A 22,726-nucleotide genomic window follows, 5' to 3' on the forward strand; every position below is an offset into this window, starting at 1 on the left:
CAGATCTTGGTTTCACCTTGAAAGCTAAGACTCTGTCCTGTGTTGTCGCCCCCACTTGCGGATGCCGCTGGTACAAGTCACGGAACACCAAGCAAATTCCCCATCGCCTGGAAGACTCGATCCGCCATTACTAGGCCTCAGACCTCAGCCACCATGACCTTCTCCGCCACTGTCTTCATCATGAAAATTGAAATGCCGACATGTCCAATAATGTCAACATACAACGAAGCTTCGTGTCACGCCCTCCTGAAGCCATACGGGCTTAAATAGGGGCGTACACGACCGAATCCCATCCGATCTAGCAATCCATAGACGTTAAGCACCCAATGAAGATCTTCGATGGAGCCTTCCGGAACTTGTTGACAACCAGGTCAATGAGGGCCTGTATCAAGTAGAACACCGTCTTGACGCTAGAAGAACCCTAGGACCGCCTTCATTATTGAAGCAAAACCAGCAGGTCCCCACGCCGCCGGTCAGAACAGCGGAGGAGAAGGAAAATGTGGCTCCGCCTGCACGTACGCGCCACTCGTCCCTACCTCGCCGCTCCGGCTCGCGCTAGGCCAGACCCCTCTGAAACTAGAGTGGCTAGAGCGGAAGTACGATGTGACCAGCAGTCAAAGAGCAGGCCAATCAAGCCCAGATCCTGCCCACCTCCACCTAGCAACGTACAAATCCACCATGGCCGGGAGTCCAGCAGTGCATCTAGCAGCTGTTCACCACCACGGAAGAACGCCGTTGCCACCAACACGGCGAGGAAGCGCCATCCCTGGTCGCCGCGCGCGGACAGGTGCGACTGTCGCCGCCCCAGCTGCTACAACCGGCCGCCGCCGGCCCAACAGTCCCCGGCCACCTTCGGCAGCTGGGCCCGCCGCCACCGCGGAGGTTTTTAGTTTCAGAAACAAAATAATTTCGAAGCTCACTGAAATATGCGAAATTTCAGAAATTTAGCATATTTCGGAAATTATTTCGGATTTTGAGAGTTCAAATTTCACTTAATTTTAATGAATTTTAACATAATTTAAATTTATTTTAAAATCAGTTTGAATCTGCATTGAAATTTCAGGGTTAAAAACTATTTCGAATCCCACTGAAATATGCGAAATTTCGAAAATTTCACTGAAATTTCGTTGAAATCTTTAACCGCCGGCGGCAGCGGTGGCATGAGAGTGGCGGCGGAGGGTTCTTTTTCTGGGATCAAGTTTCACTCCAGAGTCACCCTGGGGAGCGACCTGGGAGCGCATTTCGAGAGATAGCTTGCTAATTCACGTATCTAATCCTTTTCATGTTGGGTCATGGAAAGAAGACCGAGCACATTTACACACGAAAACTTACATGTGGAGATACTCTAAACTCTCCACACATTCTTTCTTATGCAACCAACTCTTGAAGACATTTTTTTTTCCTGACAGTTACACTAAATGCACATCAGTTTTCTCAAAAAATAAAATCCCCAACCACATGAAAATAGTAGAAAGTGCCTTTTTTATTTATTGAGGGCTCTCCACTCCCAAAAATTTATTTCCATGGGATTGATGCACGCTGATACATAATAAATTCACCTTCCAGTTTCTTGTATAAAAGGGTTTAACTTCCACTTTTGGAAACGAGGACATGAATTGCAATTTGTACACCAACATATATCATGAGCAAGATTGTTGTGTCTTTCCTTATGGCATGTGCATATATTTCAGCCACTACAGTGCCACATGGACGTCCAAGCATGACAGGTTAGTGCACAAGATGGGCGACTAACCCTACTAAACAGGATGCACTAGGAAGGACCATGTTTTTTTTTCTGCTGCCGGCGGTTAGTTTTTTTGCATGTGAGTACCTTCATGTTCCTTGAGGCTCCACATCTTCTCGTTAATTCCATCTTCGCCATCGAGCCTGTTGCCTGCATCTGGATGTTACTAGTAGCTTGGTTGCATGGAGATGTAACTCTGACATACACAACACATCAAACAACTATCCAGTCTAGCAGACCGTACAAATAGGAGCAATTCCCTCTCCAATACCATCATTCATACACAACCAAGAAACTGATCACCGTTTCAAGACATACAGGTAATTTGTCTCGTCAATCTATGGCCATTTTAACACAATGTTGACAAGCAGCTATGGACGTATACTACAAAGCTAATATAAATTAACTATGGACAAGGGGGCTCGTCGTGGCGCAAAGTGAGACAAGGTCACCAGAAGTGAAACCTTTTTTTTTTCCTTGCCTCTATCACCGAGGAAGCGTGTTTGTAATGAGATCTCTATTGGTTCGCATGTTGTACCCATCACCATCCTTCAGTGTTCATTAATCATTCTGGTGTGGTTTCACGGGTTTCCATCTGAGTTCCCGAGCCCTTTCCTCCCACAAAGCAGTTAATTTCCTTTGGCTGAGCAACGACTCTGCTAACTTTTCCCTAGCTTCTTCACATGTATCCATACCTGAACTGCATTTGTCAGCTTCCTTTTGATACTGCTAAGCTAGTTTTTTGGCCTCGAGCAATTTTACATCTGCTTGTTGCTGAGCTTTTGTTGCTTCCTCCTCTCTCTGCTTTAGCTCGTCCATCAGTAACTTTGTTTCTTCACTGGAAGCACCACTCTTGACCTCTTTGAACTGTTTGGCACAGTCTGGGAACATCAGAAGCAATAATAACCAGTTAAAGTGATACCAGATAATTGCAAAATATGGCTATGGAATACAAGTGCCCTTGGGAGCTTCATTTGACATGTTCAATTTCTTATGATAAGGACATACATAACAAAGTGCCTATGTTTATGATGCTTCTAAAATACTATGGAGTTATCGAAAGCAAAAGGAATATGATTTTAGACGTAGAGCTTATGGACTGGTTTTATAATGGTACTGCACTACTGCATAGTATGATTATGACTTCAGAGGTAGACTGGCAATTTACCATGTTTATTTATTTAAGAATTTAGATATTTAAGAGGTAGCATAGTATCCAAGTCAAGACTAACTGTAAACATGGAGAAAAGTAACTGAGCTACTTAGTTAAACTACTGACGAAACAAAGTATATCATGGATAAAAACTAATTAATTATAGAGTGTGGAGAGAACAATAAACATAAGAAAATATTTCCACAAATAAAAACTAGAGCAGTAGTCACCAGCGGCGGGCCGACGATGTATGCTGCGACGCCGAGCCTGAGTAGCGCCACCAGCACCGTTACCGCCGCGGGGCTCGGGCCCGACGACCCATCGCCTCCGCGCTGAGATTGTATCGTGGTACACCGCGCTGCTCTAGGGTGGTGGGGTGGGGGCTGAGGAGGCGCAAGTGCCTTGTCGGCGGCCCGGCGAGGCGGAGAAGTGGGCGAGTGGGGACGGATCGGTGCGAACCCAAATGAGATGAGAGCGTGGTGGGTGGGTTCGGCGCGCGGCACGGCACGCGCGCGGTCAAGTGGTGAACGAACCGCGTTCAAGAGATCCGGCGGTGCTGGGACTGGCACGTACACTTCAGCGGAAGTCCCACTTCAGCTCATCCCGCGGCGAATAAGCACGCACGTACTCCCCCTTAAACACTTGTAAACGTTTTACAAACGGAGTATGAAACGTCTTATAATTATTAAAATTATTACAGAGGGACTATGTGTAAGCTTCATCACTTTATTTTAACACAATATACAGGTGCAGGCGCTCAGACATCTAGCACTTGACTCGATTATAATTTTAAAAGTTGTGACTACTCTCTCTCCAGGCGTGCACGTACATTGGTTAAGAGCACCGGGTACAACTCAAAGAAGCACGCACACGGCACATGTGCAACAGTATGGCCTCTCTTGTCTGTATGGATGGACGTATGTGTGTGTATAGCTTTTCCTTCTTTTTCAGAAACAGTGAGTTTGTGCCTACCGTATTAGGAGTTTGTGGAAGTCACAACTTCATTCCGTTCAACTATAGCCAGTGTGTATCGTACTTCCTGGAAAATGGACACTTACTCGATAGATTAATCTGATGCCTCACAATTCTAAGTTGAGACTACACATCCTTCCCATGCATCTTCCTTGAATTTATTGTGCCGAAACCGTGAATAGTACCCGGCCTGATTCCTAAGCATTGTTCCGTCATATTCTTGGAACTCTTCATTGTGTTTTCTTATCATACGTATGCACGCTTGGGTGCCGAGTATTGGATCAAGTGTATAACAAAATCATAAAGAATCACGGCAGGTTCTAGGGGAGGTCAGGTATTCGGACGTGTGAAGAAGAGGAGATTATATAGGAAGCAGAAATCCTTAAGAAGAGACGGTTGGTCTATAGTACATGTAAAACTTAATGTGCAATGTCTAAATGATGGGTACAACGTCAGAAAGAACTTACACTGAAGTGTGATTCGTCCCAAGCTCAGCTACTATGTGCGTCAGATTATGACTTATATATATATTTTTGGTTTGTATTTCATATTTCCGAAAGAAAGCTAGTGGAGCCTTGTGAGCAAAGTGCAATTCTGCCGCTGTGCTCATCCTTTGTCATACAAGCCTCCTTTGTTCATATAGGAAAACTCAATAGAAAAACATAATACTCCCTCCATTTAATTATACAAGGTCACAATGATAATTACACTTTACATTTATACAAGGCCACCAACAGAAATCAAAACAAAAGTTAACGATATTTCCTTCTACTAGCAACTTGTTTAATATTTGCTTGTATGTAGTCATAATGACACCCCATTCAGTTTTCTATTTCTTCCTTCACTAGTAGAAAAAGGGCCTATTGTCCCGGTTCGTAAGGGCCTTTTGTCCCGGTTTAGGAATCAGGACTAAAATGTCGTTACTAATGCCCTAGGCCTTTAGTCCCGGTTCTTACACGAACCGGGACAAATGGGTCTCCACGTGGCCGGTGCTGCGAGCCCAGGCAGGAGGCCCTTTAATCCCTGTTGGTGGCACCAACCGGGACCAATAGGCATCCACGCGTCAGCTGTTCAGGGGCTAGGGTTTTTATTTATTTTTTCTGAAACAGGGGTGGATTTGGGGGTTTTGTATGGTTAATTAAGGTGTTTCATATATTGTATTAGGTAGCTAATTAATTAATAGAGAGAAGTGTCCTCTCTTATAACACCACGCTTGGTCGACGCTACGTACTATACGTATAGAGAGGCCCTCGACACGCTAGCTAGTAAGAAAATGAAGGAAACCATTAAGTACAGAAGTTCGTCATGCATACCGAGAGAAGTGATCGACCTCTCCTTCTCCGAGAGATTGGTCGAACAACAAGTTTTCGTATTATCTATCCGACGCTACTGGCTACATACATATACAATATGTAAGATCTCTTACAATCCCCTAGCATTTGAACTCAAGTTCCACATGGTATTCTCCGGCTTTATTGATGACGTGGTCAAGAAAGAATCCCGCCAATTCCTCTTGAATTGCTTTCATGCGATCTTGTGGTAGGAGTTCATTCCGCATCTGCCACGTCTAATTTGAAGAAGGGGGTTAATACATATATATGAATGAAACTCAACAGAAATGATGGTGTAATAAAATGAAATTGTGAATATTATTGCTTACGCACTTCATATTGTCTTTTAGAGTAGCCCCGCTTATCTTTGCAAGTCGCGTTGTAGATGAACTCGCACACGTAGTATCCACAGTAATCATTCCCTTGTTCCTGCCACAAGCACTTTACGAGAAATAGAGGTCAATCAAACTGATAATGAAGCATTATAAATGGCATTGATGAAAGTAGCTAGAATCAACGGGAGATGCGCGCAACTAGCTAGCTAGTAGTACTTACTTTCGGGTATGTATATCGCAGCTCCTTCGGCAGTCCCGGAGCTTCTGCGGTGAACTGTTTCCAAACCCTGCAAGACAAAGAAAATAATTATTACTTGAGATATCAGGAAATGAACAAAAAGTTGCCGATATGGTGCGATAATGATCGATTGAACTTACTTGTTGAGAATTTTAGTCATGTCCGCATAGGTCTCGGGATCTTTTCGTCTCGAGTCTAAGACGGTTACTAGTCCCTGCTCAAGCTTAATCTCCAGGAGAATATAGTGGAAGCTGCGCACGCATGCATAACTCATCAATTACATTACTATAACCTCGCTCGAGTAATAAGGGAAACCGAATATGCACACGACAGTAACACTCACTTGAAGTTGTAAGGAAAGAGTATTAAATCTTTGTTTTGATTTATTATCAATGATTTGAGCAAGTTGGCCTCGGCATCTTTGGCGCTCTTTTTAACCTGAAATTCATCTATGAGATTTGTGTTAATGAACCCAATATCATACATTTCTGCTTTTCTGCACTCGACGATCTTCAATCTGCATAATATAGTGAGGATAATTATAAATACATGCAATGAAAGAGCTGAGCTATATATAGAGACTTAATGACAGAAGTAGTACTTACAGACAGTAGCAAGTGACCGTTAATTTATCGAGGGCCTTTTGATTGAAGAACTGGAAGAACTCCTCAAATGGAACATACAACAGATCAATTCCAACGAGGTCGTGCTCCTCTTTAACTCTCAGATACAAAGTATCCGTCCCCCCAGACTCTCTGCAGGTTTTCATGTACCAATCATGGAATCTTCGCATCATCGTTGTTAGAGATTTTTCATCTTTGACGAGAGGCTTCCCGTACTCGTATCTGTGTTCGTCCACCTCCAAGAAATCATAATGTACATCGTCGGGCAGGTAATCTCCAAGATTGCTATAACCGGGCACCATCCCCGGATCATTAGCGACGATGTCGCTAGACACATTGAGCGGGGGGCACGATTGGTTCGCTTGTTCGCCGAGCTGGGCAATTTTTTTCCCAGCTGCTCGTCGTTCTTTTAACCTTTGATCACTGACAGTACTTCCCGACCGCTCCGCTTCGAGATATACCTTTTCAGTAATGCGCTCATAGTTGGTTTTCGGCGGAGACTTTGGTGGTTTCCTCAGGGCATCGATAGTGCGCTTTGCTTTCACCGGATCTACCTTCTCCTCCGGAGGTGGATGTCTCTCTGCTTTCACCCCTTCAAAGAAGTCCTTCACTTCTTTTTCCACGATCTTCTTGTTTTCTTCCACGGTCATCTCGTACGGTAACTTCTCTAGAGGCTTGAGAGGTGGACCGTATCTGTATTGCCTCCCGCCTCTGGCTGTACTGCTAGACGCCGGAGCAGACGGAGCGGCTGCGGCTGTCTTCTTTCGTGCTTGCTTACGAGGCGGAGGAGAAGGACTACGACGCGCCGGAGCAGCCGGGGCGGCGGCGGGTCTCTTCCGCCCTTGCTGGCGAGGCGGAGAAGGAGGAGGCTGGTGGCTGCTCGGGCGCGCCGGCGCAGGCGGAGAAGGAGGCGGAGTGCCGCCACGCGCCGGAGAAGGAGGCTGAGTGCCCTGATTCACTCGCCGGAGGAGGAGGCGGTGGAGGAGGCGGAGTGCCCTGACTCGCCGGAGGAGGAGGAGGAGGCGGAGGCGTCCAGTTCGGAAGGTTGATGAGCTCCTTCCGCCATAGGCATGGAGTCTTCAGACAAGAACCCAGCCGAGTCTCCCCGTCACCCGTAGGGTGGTCAAGCTGGAGGTCCTCAAATCCTTCTGTGATTTCATCCACCATCACCCTAGCATATCCTTCTGGAATCGGCCGGCAGTGAAAAGTTGCGCCAGGTTCAGGAGGTGCAACAGAGCCAACAGCCGCCTTGACTTTCAATTCCATCCACTGCGTCATAAGGTGGCAATGCTGAGACTCCGTGATAGCATCCACGGGGTAGCTAGCAGGAGCCGTGAAGACAGGCTCCTGAAGCAGCTCCGTGGAAGCCACGCTGCTTCTCCGCTGAGATGGCGGGGTAGCTTCGGGTGTAGCTTCGGCAGGTCGCGTGCTGCGAACTGCGTCTCGTTCCTCTAGCGCTTGTACCCTTGCGTGCAGCGCCTGTAGTTGGGTCAACTCCTTTTTCTTCTTCCTCTCCCGGCGTTTGTAACCGCCTGCGTCGGGAAATCCAGCCTTCCACGAAAGGGAGCCTGGCGTGCCTCGTGTCCGTCCGGGGTGCTCAGGATTCCCGAGGGCCTCTGTGAGCTCGTCGTTCTCTCTGTCCGGAACGAACGTCCCTTGCTGCGCCTTTTCGATATACTCCTGAAGCTTCTCGATGGGTGTGTTCAGCTGCTCGTTGGTCCAAACGCACTTCCCTGTTACAGGGTCCAATTTTCCCCCAACCCCGAAGAACCAAGTCCTGCAACGGTCTGGCCAGCGTCGCGTCTCTGGTTCGATCCCTTTATCAATGAGGTCATTCTCAGCCTTGTCCCACAACGGCCGGGCTTTCAGGTAGCCACCTGACCCCGTGCGATGGTGATGCTTCTTCTTTGCAGCATTTTTCTTGTTTGTCGCTGACATCTTCGCTGCTCTCTCAGATTTCTTTTTGGTGACAAATGCGGGCCACTGATCTTTGATCTTCTCAAATCGGCCGATGAATTCTGGAGTCTTGTCTTGGTCGACAAACGATGATTTCAGCTCATTCTTCCACCTCCTGAATAGCTCAGCCATCTTCTTAAGAGCATAAGCCTTGATCATTGGCTTTTTAACTGGATTCTCCGGATCCTCCTCTGGCGGGAAGGTGAAATTTTCCTGCAGCGCGGTCCAAAGATCAGCTTTCTGCCTATCGCTGACATAAGACACCTGAGAGTCTTTGTCCTTAGGCTTCAACCATTGCTCGATGCTGATCGGGATCATGTCCCTAACTAGAACCCCGCACTGAGCATTAAATTTTTGCTTGGTCCGGAGGGGTTCAATCGGTTGGCCAGCGCGATCAATTTCGATGATCGTGTACCTTTCATCCGCGCGCAACTTTCTCTTCGGGCCTCGTCTCGTTACCGAAGTGTTGCTCGATCCGGAGGGCTAGAAAAGAAGAAAAAGAAGAGAGTTAATATGTGTACATACCAAAAACAATTAATGCATCAATTAGCTATAGTCAGCACATGCTTAATTAATTAATATATATACCTGGCCGGACTCCGTTCGGTCACCGGAGCCGTCATCACGGTGTCCTTCCCCTCCATTCGGTCACCGGAGCCGTCATCACGGTGTCCTTCCCCCTCCATTCGGTCACCGGAGCCGTCATCACGGTGTCCTTCCTCCTCCATTGTTTGATCATCGTCGTAGCCTGCTTCTTCATCCTGTCTTTCCAGACCATCGGTGCATGTGTCGTTGAGAAACGACAAGACGGCATCACTTCCGTGTGCGATTATCTCCCCCAACACCGCTTCTTTTGCTTCGTCTCGGGGTGCGGATCCATAGTTTCTGCAAATATTAACAACATGGCAATTATTATTCAAACATGACAGATGGATATATTAGTGGCAAACGTAGAACTAGCTAGCTAAGCACAATAAGGAATCATATTAGTGGCCTGGCCTCGACGCTTCTCTAGGGTTTGGGGTGGCCTCGGCAACGCTTCAAGGGTTTGGGGTGGCGTCAACAACGCTTCAAGGGTTCGGGGTGGCCTCGACGACAACGCTCTTTTAACTTGGTAAATTTGGGTGGCCTCAAGAGAGTTTGTCGATCAGGTAGGGGCGCGGCGGGAGGGAGTAGCAGCCGACATCGTTTTTTTCTAGGGTTTGGGTGTCCTCGAGAGTTTTGGTCGAGCGAGAGGGCCGGGGGGTGCTCCGGACGTGCCCCCTCACTTTAACAAAGAACTACCTTAAAAAACACTTGCTTCGCCGCGGGTGCTCGATCGGTGCGACGTGGACTCGGTGGAAACACTTTATGAAAATGTGGTGGTGGCCGGGCCAGGCGGTTTTCTTTTCCTTCTTCATTTTTTCCTTTGTTTTTTCTTATATGTTTGTTTTCGTTTTCATTCTACATTTTTGTACATATGAAAAAAATAAAGTTTCTATACAAAAGTGCACAATTTTTATGAACAAATTACAACATGTAAATTAACTATACATCTAAATAAATATAACTATACATCTGAAATTTTCCTAATCTTAAAACTAAACTAAACATAAACTAAAATAATCTAAAAAACATCTAAAACATCTAAAAATAGCATCTAAAAACATCTAAAAATCTAATAGCTAGCACGGCGCAGGGGCGGAGGGGCACGGCGGAGGGGCCGGCGCCGGCGGGGCAGGGCAGGGGCGCGGGACAGGGGAGGGGCGCGGGAGCAGGCTGGTGCTCAGAGGGGGCGGCGGCGCACGGTGGGCGGCGCGTCGGGGCCGGCAGGGGCGCGAGGGTCGACGCCGTCGTCGGGGCAGAGGGCGTCAGCGGCGGCGGCGACGTTGAGCAGCCTGACGGCGTCGGTGGCGGCGGCGACGGCGACGTCGAGCAGCCTGACGGCGTCGGTGGCGGCGGCGACGGCAAGGTGGAGCAGGGGCGTCGGGCGGCGACGGCGAGGAGGAGCAGGGGCGTCGGGGGAAGAAGTGATGGATTTGGTCGAAACTGCTAAGTGTTTTCTTATATACCCAGGGCATTGGCACCGGTTCATGGCAGCAACCGGGACCAATGCCCCCTTTAGTCCCGGTTGGTGCCACCAACCGGGACCAATAAGGTCTCTTTTCAGCAGCCCAAAGGGCGGGAAGCAGAGGCCTTTGGTCCCGGTTGGTGGCACCAACCGGGACTAAACGGGGGGCATTGGTCCCGGTTGGTGCCACGAACCGGCACCAATGCACCCCTTTAGTCCCGGTTGGTGCCACCAACCGGGACCAAAGGCCTTCCACAGCGGGGTGGTGGTGGGAGTTTAGTCCCACCTCGCTAGTTGAGTGGGGCGCGCAGTAGTTTATAAGCCCCACTGCCGCACCCTTCTCGAGCTCCTCTCCATTGCAGGCTTACGGGCCTAATTATGACTGCTATGCCTGATGGGCCTACTGGGCCTTCTGCGGGCCTGAATACTGGCCCATGGATGGGTTTCTAATTGTATTCAGGCCGTGGTGCCCAGTAGGTGGCAATTTTTTTATTTTTTCCCAGTTTTTTCGTTTTCTTTTTTGCTTTATTTTTTTGTTTTGTTTCTACTTACAACAAAATACTTATTTATTTTATTTTATTTTGTTTATAATTACTTATTTATTTTATTTTATGATAATTCTTTTTGCTATTAAAGTTTCTAACAAAAAAAGCTCTTTATGAAGATTCTTTTTGCTTTTAATGATTTTGAAGAGAAAATACTTTGATAATTTTAGATGCATCAATTTTTTATAATTTTAGTTTCATAAATTTTAGAGGTTGCTTATAATGTTTTGAACAAAAAATACTTTGATAATTTTAGTTTCATAAATTTTATTTATGTTACTAAAGTTTATTTTATTTTTTATTTTGTTTCTACTTATATATTTTATTAAAGTTTATATTATTTTGTTTCAAATTACTTATTTATTTTATTTTATGATAATTCTTTTTACTATTAAATTTTCATGCATTTACTGATTTTTTCAGCTATAAGACCCTGAAATTGAAAAGCATTTCAAATGAACTCTGAAAAGGTTAAAAGTTGGCATGGTATCATCATTTCACCCACATAGCATGTGCAAGAAAGTAGAGAGTGTTACGGCAAAAACTGGATGCACTTCGTGTACAAAACGGACAATCTCTTTCGAAGTATCGGGTTTCATACAGAAACTCGTCTGTTACAAAGGGATTTCATTTTTTTGAACTTATTTGAACTCCATAGTTTTTCGGTTTCAAAATTCACCATTCAAAGCCACATCATCAATTTTCAACCCTTTCTGACTTAATTTGTTATTTTTCATGCATTTACTGATTTTTTTTTCAGCTATAAGACCCTGAAATTGAAAAGCACTACAAATGAACTCTGAAAAGGTTGAAAGTTGGCATGGTATCATCATTTCACCCACATAGCATATGCAATAAAGTAGAGAGGCTTACGGCAAAAACTGGATGCACTTCGTGTACAAAACGGACAATCTCTTTCGAAGTATCATGGTTTCATACGGAAACTCGTCTGTTACAAAGGGATTTCATTTTTTGGAACTTATTTGAACTCCATAGTTTTTCTGTGTTCAAAATGCACCATTCAAAGCCACATCATCAATTTTCAACCCTTTCTGACTTCATTTGTTATTTTTCATGCATTTACTGATTTTTTCAGCTATAAGACCCTGAAATTGAAAAGCACTACAAATGAACTCTGAAAAGGTTGAAAGTTGGCATGGTATCATCATTTCACCCACATAGCATGTGCAAGAAAGTAGAGAGGCTTACGGCAAAAACTGGATGCACTTCGTGTACAAAACGGACAATCTCTTTCGAAGTATCAGGGTTTCATACGGAAACTCGTCTGTTACAAAGGGATTTCATTTTTTTGAACTTATTTGAACTCCATAGTTTTTCTGTGTTCAAAATGCACCATTCAAAGCCACATCATCAATTTTCAACCCTTTCTGACTTCATTTGTTATTTTTCATGCATTTACTGATTTTTTCAGCTATAAGACCCTGAAATTGAAAAGCACTACAAATGAACATGGATAGATAAGTGACCAAATTAATAGTAGTTCATCATCACATTAAAACCAAAGTACATACATAGTTCAAATTGAACAACATATAGCTCTCCAGAGCATCTAGTTAAACCATACATTGAAACTATGTAAAACCTTTCAATGCAACAACAAATGCGATCATAATCACAACTAAGGTAACAATTGATCCAACGGCATAATGATACCAAGCCTCGGTATGAATGGCATATTTTCTAATCTTTCTAATCTTCAACCGCATTGCATCCATCTTGATCTTGTGATCATCGACGACATCCGCAACATGCAACTCCAATATCATCTTCTCCTCCTCAATTTTTTTATTTTTTCCTTCAAGTAATTGTTTTCTTCTTCAACTAAATTTAACCTCTCGACAATAGGGTCGGTTGGAATTTCCGGTTCAACCACCTCCTACATAAATAAAATCTATGTCACGTTGGTCGGCATAATTGTCATAAACAATAAATGAACCAAATAGTTATAAAAAGATAATATATACCACATCCGAATCATAGACAGGACGAGGGCCGACGGGGGCGGATACCAGAACCATCGCACTATATAATAACAAGGAATAATAAAAGTAAGAAAATTAGACAAGTATCTATCTCAAGTAAGATTTTTTTTCAGAAAGAAGATAAGAACAAGAGGCTCACCACGGTGGTGCCGACGACGAGATCGGCGCGGGCGATCGACGGCGGTGAAGACGGGGACGGGACGTGACGGGCCGCTAAACCTAGAAAAATCTCGGGGGAAATGGAGCTCGGTGGTCGAGTTTCGAGAGAAGAAATATTAACTAGTGTGGCTCGGACATTTCATCGAACACCTCATGTGCATAGGAGGTGAGCTAGAGCACCCAAATGCCCTCCCCTCGCTGGCCAGCAAAAAACAGAGCAGTGTGGAGTGCTCTGCTCGCCGGGGATGGGCTATATATAGGCAAATCATTTGTCCCGGTTCGTGGCTGGAACCGGGACCAATGGATGTGGGCCAGGAGCGAGGCCCATTGGTCCCGGTTCGTGCCTAGAATCGGGACAAATGGGTCCAGACGAACCAGGACCAAAGCCCACGAGGCCCCGGCCGGCCACCTGGGCTCACGAACCGGGACGAATGCACCCATTGGTCCCGGTTCGTATAAGAACCGGGACTAATGGGCTGGCCAGGCCCGAACGAAAGCCCCTTTTTCTACTAGTGCTTGCATGCACGCGGCATATTAATGATCCCAATAAACGAAAATAAAAGTCAGTTTATAAAGCAAGACATTAAATTTTATCTTGCTACATGTAATATGAGTTTGTAACCTTGTATATAAAAATGGAGGGAGTAGGAGATCTTCAGTTCGTCACACCACTCATTCATCCGGCTCAAAGGATTGGAGCAAAAAAAATTGTGGTAATTTTTTTTCAAATGAAAACTCAAGAATTTACCATCCCCACTAAACTAATTTTAGAATTACGACAAAAAATTTACAAGAACAAGATCTTAGTGTCATACTAACATCCAAATTATGGATCTAAACGACGCATCGTTTAAGCCCACTAATCGGTCTAACTGTTCAAGAAAGTTTCCTTTTCTTGAGAAAATGAACTATCGAGCTAACAAAAAAATTAAACAGGGTTTCTGGCGCCATTTATATCCCTAATCGTAATTATATTTTTATGTAGATTTACTTTAATACGACTGTATTTTCTCTATTCATCTGAACTAAACATGTAAATTTACAAAAAAGGTGTTTCCTTAATACTCTATTTTGCTTCTGCATTTCTATGATATTCTGGTGTTCTGCATATTCCTAGGTTTCAAAGGCTTGCGAACCAAGGAAGCCCTAAAACTCAACTGTATGATCAAAGAGGTAAAGAAAATCACATGCATCCATATCCAGCGTCGTAGTTAAGTTGCCCGCAAAAAAAAAGCGTCGTAGTTAAGTTAAGATATTTGGGCCATCTAGCATGTCAAGCTAATTCTCTTATTTGTTCATTTTCATGCTAGGTCAAAAGAAGATCGAGTCATTTATCTTACTTCCCCCATAATTGCAGATACTCTAAACTTGAAAACAATGTATCTCTTTTGCAACCAAGTCTAAGACATTTTGTTTTTACCCCGCCAAAAAAAGACATTTTGTTTTTCTTGCATAAGATATGCTAGCTTTCACAAAATAGAGTTTCTCAACTGCATGGAAGGATATCGTGTATAAAACACCTTCCTTCTTGAGGATTGACAAGTTTTACGCTCCTAATTTCATTACCTTGAAGCCAATTCAGCCATGTACTTTCCGTGTAGCCTTGTAGTTTTTTTTTGGGAGATTTTCACCTCTTGTAAATAGGGACAACACTCTATTTTTTGGATGTGTCTAAGACACATCTAGATATGACATAACTATGTCACATCTAAGTTGATTTCATCACCTGTTTTGTGGTTCGAATACTTGTTTTCTTGTTTGTTTGTTTGTTTCGTTTCTTGAGGTTGTCCGTCTCGATCGACCAGTGGCCACGTAGGTAGACAAGCACGGGGTCCGCGCACGTATGCTGCATCGTCTGCTCGTCCCAGTCACCCACAAACCTAATAAAGCTGCATTTAGTTTAGTACCACTGTTAGACGCATGCTTAAGCGGCAGTGTATACTAGCAACGTCGGCATACGGTACGTGCTTCCAAATTAATTAAGTAGGTAGCGTAATGCATGGATTTGTAGGTCGGTCCATTGCACGGTGTTGCAGGGTTGCCGCGTCTTCTTTTCAGAGTATCAACACAAATTGGGCTGGTCAGATTATAGCTTCATGTTGACTGGTTGACATATAGTCATGTTTGGCATTCAGAACCAGCTGAACATTTTTATAAAATATGATGAATATTTTTAATTACATGGTGAAGTTTTATATACATGAACATTTTTCAAAAATATGAAGAATTTTTTTTTCATAACGTGGTGAACAATTTCAAACAAGGTGAATTTTATAGAAAGACACACACCTGGGGCCGCTTGACAAAAAGAAACACACACACACCTCCCTTAGTTGCGAGTCGGTTATCGACATGCAACTGGGCACCCTCCTCACACACACACACACACACACACATCCTGAGTTGTGAGTCGATGGGTAGCTTGCAACAGGGGGCCACGACAAAACACACACACACACGCAGCCCCCTAGTTGTAAGTTGATGGTCAACTTGCAACTAGGGGTCCTCAACAAACACAGCCCCCCTAGTTGCGAGTTGATGGGCGGCTTGCAACTAGGGGCCACGACAAAACACACACACACACCCTAGTTGCAACTTGATGGTCAACTTGCAACTGGGGGTCCTCAAGAAACACGCCCCCCCCTAATTGCGAGTCGATGGTTGACATGCAACCGGGGAACCTTGACAAAAAGAAACACACACCCCTAGTTGCGAGTCGATGGTAGACATGCAACTGGGCACCCTCGACACACACACACACTAACACATCCTTAGTTGTGAGTCGATGGGTAGCTTGCAATAGGGGGCCACGACAAAACACACACACACACACACCCCCAGTTGCGAGTCGATGGTCAACTTGCAACTGGGGGTCCTCAAAAAACACACAACCCCTAGTTGTGAGTCGATAGTTGACATGCAACTGAGGGCGCTTGACAAAAAGACACACACACACATACACACACACACACACACCCTAATTGCGAGTCGATGGTTGACATGCAACTGGGCACCCTTGACAAACACACACATCCTTAGTTGCGAGTCGATGGGCAGCTTGCAACTGGGGGCCATGGAAAAACACACACACATCCCCTAGTTGCGAGTCGATGGTCAACTTGCAACTGGGGGTCCTCAACAAACACACACACCCTAGTTGCAAGTTGATGGTTGACATGCAACTAGGGACCCTTGACAACAAGACACACACACACATGCTTAGTTGCGAGTCGATGGGCGGCTTGTAACTCGGGGCCACGACAAAACACACACACGCACCCCCTAGTTGCGTGTCGATGCTTAACTTGCAACTCGGGGTCCTCAACAAACACATAACCCCTAGTTTCGAGTCGATGGTTGACATGCAACTGGAGACGCTTGACAAAAAGACAACACACACGCACGCGCGCGCGCGCACACACACACACACACACACACACCTCCCCTAATTGCGAGTCGATTATCGACATGCAACTGGGCACCCTCGACAAACACACACACACACACACAAATCCTGAGTTGCGAGTCGATGGGCGGCTTGCAACTGGGGGCCACGATAAAACACACACACACGCACCCCCTAGTTGCAAGTTGATGGTCAACTTGCAACTGGGGGTCCTCAACAAACACAGCCCCCTAGCTGCGAGTCGATGGGCTGCTTGCAACTGGGGGCCACGACAAAACACACACACACACCCCTAGTTGCAAGTTGATGGTCAACTTGCAACTGTGGGTCCTCAACAAACACACCCCCCCCCCCTCTAGTTGCGAGCTGATGGTTGACATGCAACTGCGGACCCTTGACAAAAACAAACACACACACCCCTAGTTGCGAGTCGATGGTAGACATGCAACTGGGCACCCTCGACACACACACACACACATCCTGAGTTGCGAGTCGATGGGCGGCTTGCAACTGGGGGGCACGACAAAACACACACACGCACCCCTAGTTGTAAGTTGATGGTCAACTTGCAACTGTGGGTCCTCAACAAACACACCCCCCCCCTCTAGTTGCGAGCTGATGGTTGACATGCAACTGGGGACCCTTGACAAAAAGAAACACACACACCCCCTAGTTGCGAGTCGATGGTAGTCATGCAACTGGGCACCCTCGACACACACACACATCCTGAGTTGCGAGTCGATGGGCGGCTTGCAACTGGGGGCCACGACAAAACACACACACACGCACCACCTAGTTGCAAGTTGATGGTCAACTTGCAACTGGGGGTCCTCAACAAACATAGCCCCCCTAGCTGCGAGTCCATGGGCGGCTTGCAACTGGGGTCCACGACAAAACACACACACGCACGCACCCCCTAGTTGCAAGTTGATGGTCAACTTGCAACTGTGGGTCCTCAACAAACACACCCCCCTCTAGTTGCGAGTTGATGGTTGACATGCAACGAGGGACCCTTGACAAAAAGAAACACACACACCCACAAGTTGCGAGTCGATGGTAGACATGCAACTGGGCACCCTCGACACACACACACACACACTAGTTGCGAGTCGATGGTCAACTTGCAACTGGGGGTCCTCAACAAACACACACACCCTATTTGCGAGTTGATGGTTGACATGCAACTGGGGACCCTTGACAACAAGACACCCACACACCCCTAGTTCTGAGTCGGTTATCGACATGCAACTGGGCACCCTCGACACACACACACACGCACACATCCTTAGTTGTGAGTCGATGGCCGGCTTGTAACTAGGGGCCACGACAAAACACACACACACACACACCCTAGTTGTGTGTCGATGCTTAACTTGCAACTCGGGGTCCTCAACAAACACATAACCCCTAGTTTCGAGTCGATGGTTGACATGCAACTGGGGACACTTGACAAAAAGACAACACACACACACACACCTCCCCTAGTTGCGAGTCGATTATCGACATTCAACTGGGCACCCTCGACAAACACACACACACACACACACACACATCCTTAATTGCGAGTCGATGGTCGACTTGCAACTGCGGCCACGACAAGACGCATGCACACACACATAAACAACCCTTGTTACGAGCTGATAGTCAACTTGCAACTGGGGGTCCTCAACAAACACACACCCCCTAGTTGCGAGTCGATGGGCTTCATGCAACTACGGGCCCTCGACACACACACCCTTGTTATGAGCTGATAGTCAACTTGCAACTGGGGGTCCTCAACAAACAAACACCCCCAACTGTGTGCTGGGGCACGGTTGCAAGTCGATGGTTGAGTTGCAACTGAGGCAAACTACAAGAAAACAAAACGAAAAATAACCTAGTTGCGAGTCAAGAGTCAATGGTTGACTTTCAACTGGGGCAACTACCAAACTACGAGACATCCCAGTTGCGAGTCGATGGTTGACTTGCAACTGGGGCATGGTTGTGAGTCAATGGTTGAGTTGCAGCTGAGGCAAACTACAAAAAAGGAAAAATAACCTAGTTGCAAGTTAAGTCAATGGTTGACTTGCAACTGGGGCAACTATAAAACTACAACACATTTCAGTTGAGAGTCGATGGTTGACTTGCAGCTGGGGCACGATTATGAGTCGATGGTTGAGTTGCAACTGAGGCGAACTACAAGAAAACAAAAAATAACCTAGTTGTGAGTCAATGGTTGACTTGCTACCGCCCCCACCCTCCTAGTTGCAAGCCAAAGGTTGACTTGCAACTGACGCAACTACAAAAAACCTAGTTGCGAGTCGATAGTGGACTCACAACTGGGCCTGCTAGTTGCAAGTCGATGGTTGACGTGCAACTAGGGCGCCTTCAAACTATGAAAAAGTCGCCCCTAGTTGCAAGTCGAGGGTTGACTTGCAACTAAGCCGGCTACAAACTATGACCTGACTTTAGTTGTGACACGAAGGTGGACATGCAACTGGAATACTTGCAAAAAATGCCCCAGTTGCGAGTTGAGGGTTGACTGGACACCAGGGGACAATTTTGACTTGATGATTGATTTGCAACTGGGACAAACTACAACTTTGAAAGGAAAAAAACTATTCGTGAATCGAGGATGGATTTGTAAAACTGGGCAACTGAAACTACAAAAAATCCGATTGCTAGATGGCTACTTGCAAATGAGGTGACTACAAACTACAAAAAAAAGGCCAAATTCCGGAATCGAGGGGTTTACACTTGCATAGACAGTAGAAATTTGACATGAAAAAAGTGCATCAAACAAAAAAGGTAAAGGAAAAAAATCGGCTAATAACAAAAAAGGACACTGATGACATGGACAAAATAATACAAACGTAAAAATGATTAAAAAAGGAAATGGTGAAATATATCTAGACAATTTTTCTGAAAAATGACATGAACATGAGCGATTGCAATATCAAAAAAATAAAAAACTCACAATCATTGGCCATTGTGCAAACTTCCTTCACTTCCGTATGTGCAAGACTAAGCCTGTGACGACGTGAGCGAGGCTACCAGCTCGATCTCATAACGTCGCCCAAAACAAAAGCCCAACACTTAGAGCTCAAAACAAACAAAGGCCGGCCCAAAAAAAAAACAGGAACCAGCCCGCTCCGATGTAACAACGCGACACCCACGATCACGAGTCGAGCGGATCGCTCGTGCACGAAATTAAAGACACGGAGATCCGATGGTTAAACACTTAGATGTGAGATCACTACAAAACATCTAGATGTGAGTTAGCCATTCCGCTATTTTTTATCCCTTCCCTATCTTAATATCTTAAAGAAATCGGCAGAACGCCTGCCTTGCATTGTCAAAACAACCTCACATTGATGCATAAATTTGGTGCACTATTACTCATAGTAAACAGTTTAATTCTAGCTTTTGGAAAGGAGAACATGGTACTTTGTACACCAGCACATCTTCAGCAAGGTTGTTGGGACTCGTTCCTTTGGCATGTGCATACTTAAACGCGAACCTTGTTGATCAAAGTGTTAGGCTGCTGCAGCAGATCAGACTAGGGATGGCACCCGTAGGGTATGGGTACGGGTGGAGCTACCCCATACCCTTACCCGTCCGCCCTGAGTTTACCCATCACCCATACCCATACCCGTCAAGGGTACAATTTTTTCCCATGCCCGTCACCCGACAGGGTATATGGGTACCCGCGGGTAAAAATACCCGCGTTTACAACACATCAATTGAATAGAAAATAGTTGTAAAAAGCAACATATAATCATAAATTATTAATAGCAACAAATTTTAAACAACAATATACAACAACATATTGTAACAACAACATATTCTCATAAACAAAAATACTTGCCTATAAAGTGACATATAAAAATGTTAAACAACAACACATAATCATAAATAACAACACATATGCATACACTTTAAGTTCATGAAATCATGATAAATTATATAGATAATTTGAATACACATTAGAGTTTTTACCTAGCGTGATTAGGAGGGTAAATGAATACATTGGGATATTAACAGACATGGGTACGCGGGCATGGGTTATACGATCCCATACCCGTACCCTCTCTACCCGATGGGTATGATATTTTCCCATTTAAGTACCCATGGGTACTTTTTTGTCCCATACCCTTATCCTAATAGGGTTTTTACCCACAGGGTACGCGGGTAATGGGTACCCATTGCCATCCCTAGATCAGAGGCCAGCCCGAGCCAACACGATGCCCTAGGAGCAACTTCAGAGCAAACAATCTCTCCTAACAACCAAGCAAACCCCAGGTGCCAAATCTTGGTGAAATACACTTATTTCATTCAGTATCTTAATTTTCTTCCCTGCTCACTGTTAATGGATACGGTTGTTTAGTGTACTCTCTCTCTCTCTCAAACATGTGGTGTTAAGATGAGAACTAAGGGTGTTAATTAAGTCATACATTTTCTGTGGTACGCATCCTGTAAATAAACGGCCACCCCCACATATCAATAAATACTACGCAGCTTTCCCTGTTGGAGATTAAGAACGCTTCAATCTTTCACATGGTATATAGAGCCAACCTCTTCCCTGTCATCTAGCTACATAAACTCCATAGAGAAACTGCTGAGCAAATAGGCAATTTTTTGACTAAATTAATCCAAAAATAAATCATGAACATGACATAAACAGTGCTAAATACATACTGATATTTGACCATATTAGCGCGTACTAGACAGATAGTAGAAACATCTATGCAGATCACTGGTACGGCTAAAGCAGTAATGAATAGAAGAGGGATAAACGAGTTATACCCTCCGATCGGCCATGCAGAGGACGCGGCGGCAGCGTCCTCGGTGGCCTTCTTCTCGGCTTCAAACTTCTCAGCGGCGGCACAGTCAGCTTCCGTGGGGTTGGCGGACATGGTGACGATGAAGGCGATGCAGCGGGCGTGGACGAACAACAGCGAGCAGTCGCTTAGAAGACGCTCCCCAAAAACCTAATCGCCCCTCTCCCGTACAGGATCTGGAGAGGCGGGGTTTCAGAGGCTTGCTCTCCCATCAACCGTGTACGTGGCGGATGGGATGGGATCACCGGTAGCGGCCACAGCAGCAGCAGCATCAGAAGGAACGACAGAGGGCGTGGAGGTACATGCATCTTGTTGCAGCGGCTAGGGCTGGTAGCCGCCTCCTATATATAGGCGCGACCGCATGGGAGGTGTGGGTTGAACCCATGTCTGAGTCGTTAATAGCCCACGATCCGACGTCTTAGATCATGGCCCCATCTATCAAAGATTCTCCATTCCTGACCGGCAAAAATAAGCCCATAGGTGTGAGCTCCACTCGGCTCATTCCCATAACCTGCGGCGCGTCGTGACGAAGCATGGTGAGGTGGGCGGTGGAGGAGGAGCGCGCGGGCCCTTAGAGATTGGGACTAAACTGCCCACCACTTCCATAGTCATTTAACCCACATGGGCCCTTAGAGATTTTCCTGAAATTGTTAGAGCATCTCTAGTAGACCCCGTATAATGCCCTGACCCGTAAAATAACCGCTAAAATATGGGTCCACGCAAAAAAAGCTGCCCGATCAGACCCCGCAAATATTTTTGCGGGGCGCCCCCACCCCAACACGCGAAAACGCAGGTTCTCCCCCTCGACCCGCCGGTGCCCTGTATATAGCGGGAGCGATTGGCGGGGGGCATTTTAGCCTGCGCATTTCCCCACCCACCGCCGCGGGGCCCCCGCCTACGATTCCGGCCATACCAGCCATCGGATGACGCCAGCGGGCCGCCACACGCCCGAATTGTGCTCCACCACTTCCTCCTGCCTCGGCCGGCCGGAAAGTTGCAGAACGGCGGTTGTTTGTCGCGGCCGCCGGATTTGGCGTTTTCGGCCACCGGTGGCTGCGCCAAGCCATGGATTGGTCGGGGAGCACCCCGCACAGCCTCGACAAAACCCCAGCGCCGCATGCAGGTACTGGTTCATCCTCTAGCCGCCGTCACCAGTTTGCCGGCAAGGACTCGGCCGGCCGTCGCCCGGGCTCGGCGCTCGCACAGCGGCTCGCCGGTTCCCCGATGCCACTCCTACAGAGCAACGACTGCACACAGACAGTGTTGCGGCTAACATCTAGCATGCCGCAACACCCCAGATGGGATTCTTCAAATGCGAAAACGACGGGGTATGTTCTTGTTTTCATTCGGCTTTGTCAACCTATTCGGTTCAGTTTCGGTACTTATTGAGA

General features: G+C 46.1%; 1 pseudogene; it reads right to left on the bottom strand.

The window, feature by feature from the left end:
• Positions 1-1,653: 1,653 nt before the first annotated feature.
• LOC123120959 (uncharacterized) lies at positions 1,654-21,410 on the bottom strand (annotated as a pseudogene).
• Between the last annotated feature and the right edge of the window lie 1,316 nt (positions 21,411-22,726).

Source organism: Triticum aestivum, chromosome 5D (assembly GCF_018294505.1).
Source record: "Triticum aestivum cultivar Chinese Spring chromosome 5D, IWGSC CS RefSeq v2.1, whole genome shotgun sequence".
NCBI classification, from domain to species: domain Eukaryota; kingdom Viridiplantae; phylum Streptophyta; class Magnoliopsida; order Poales; family Poaceae; genus Triticum; species Triticum aestivum.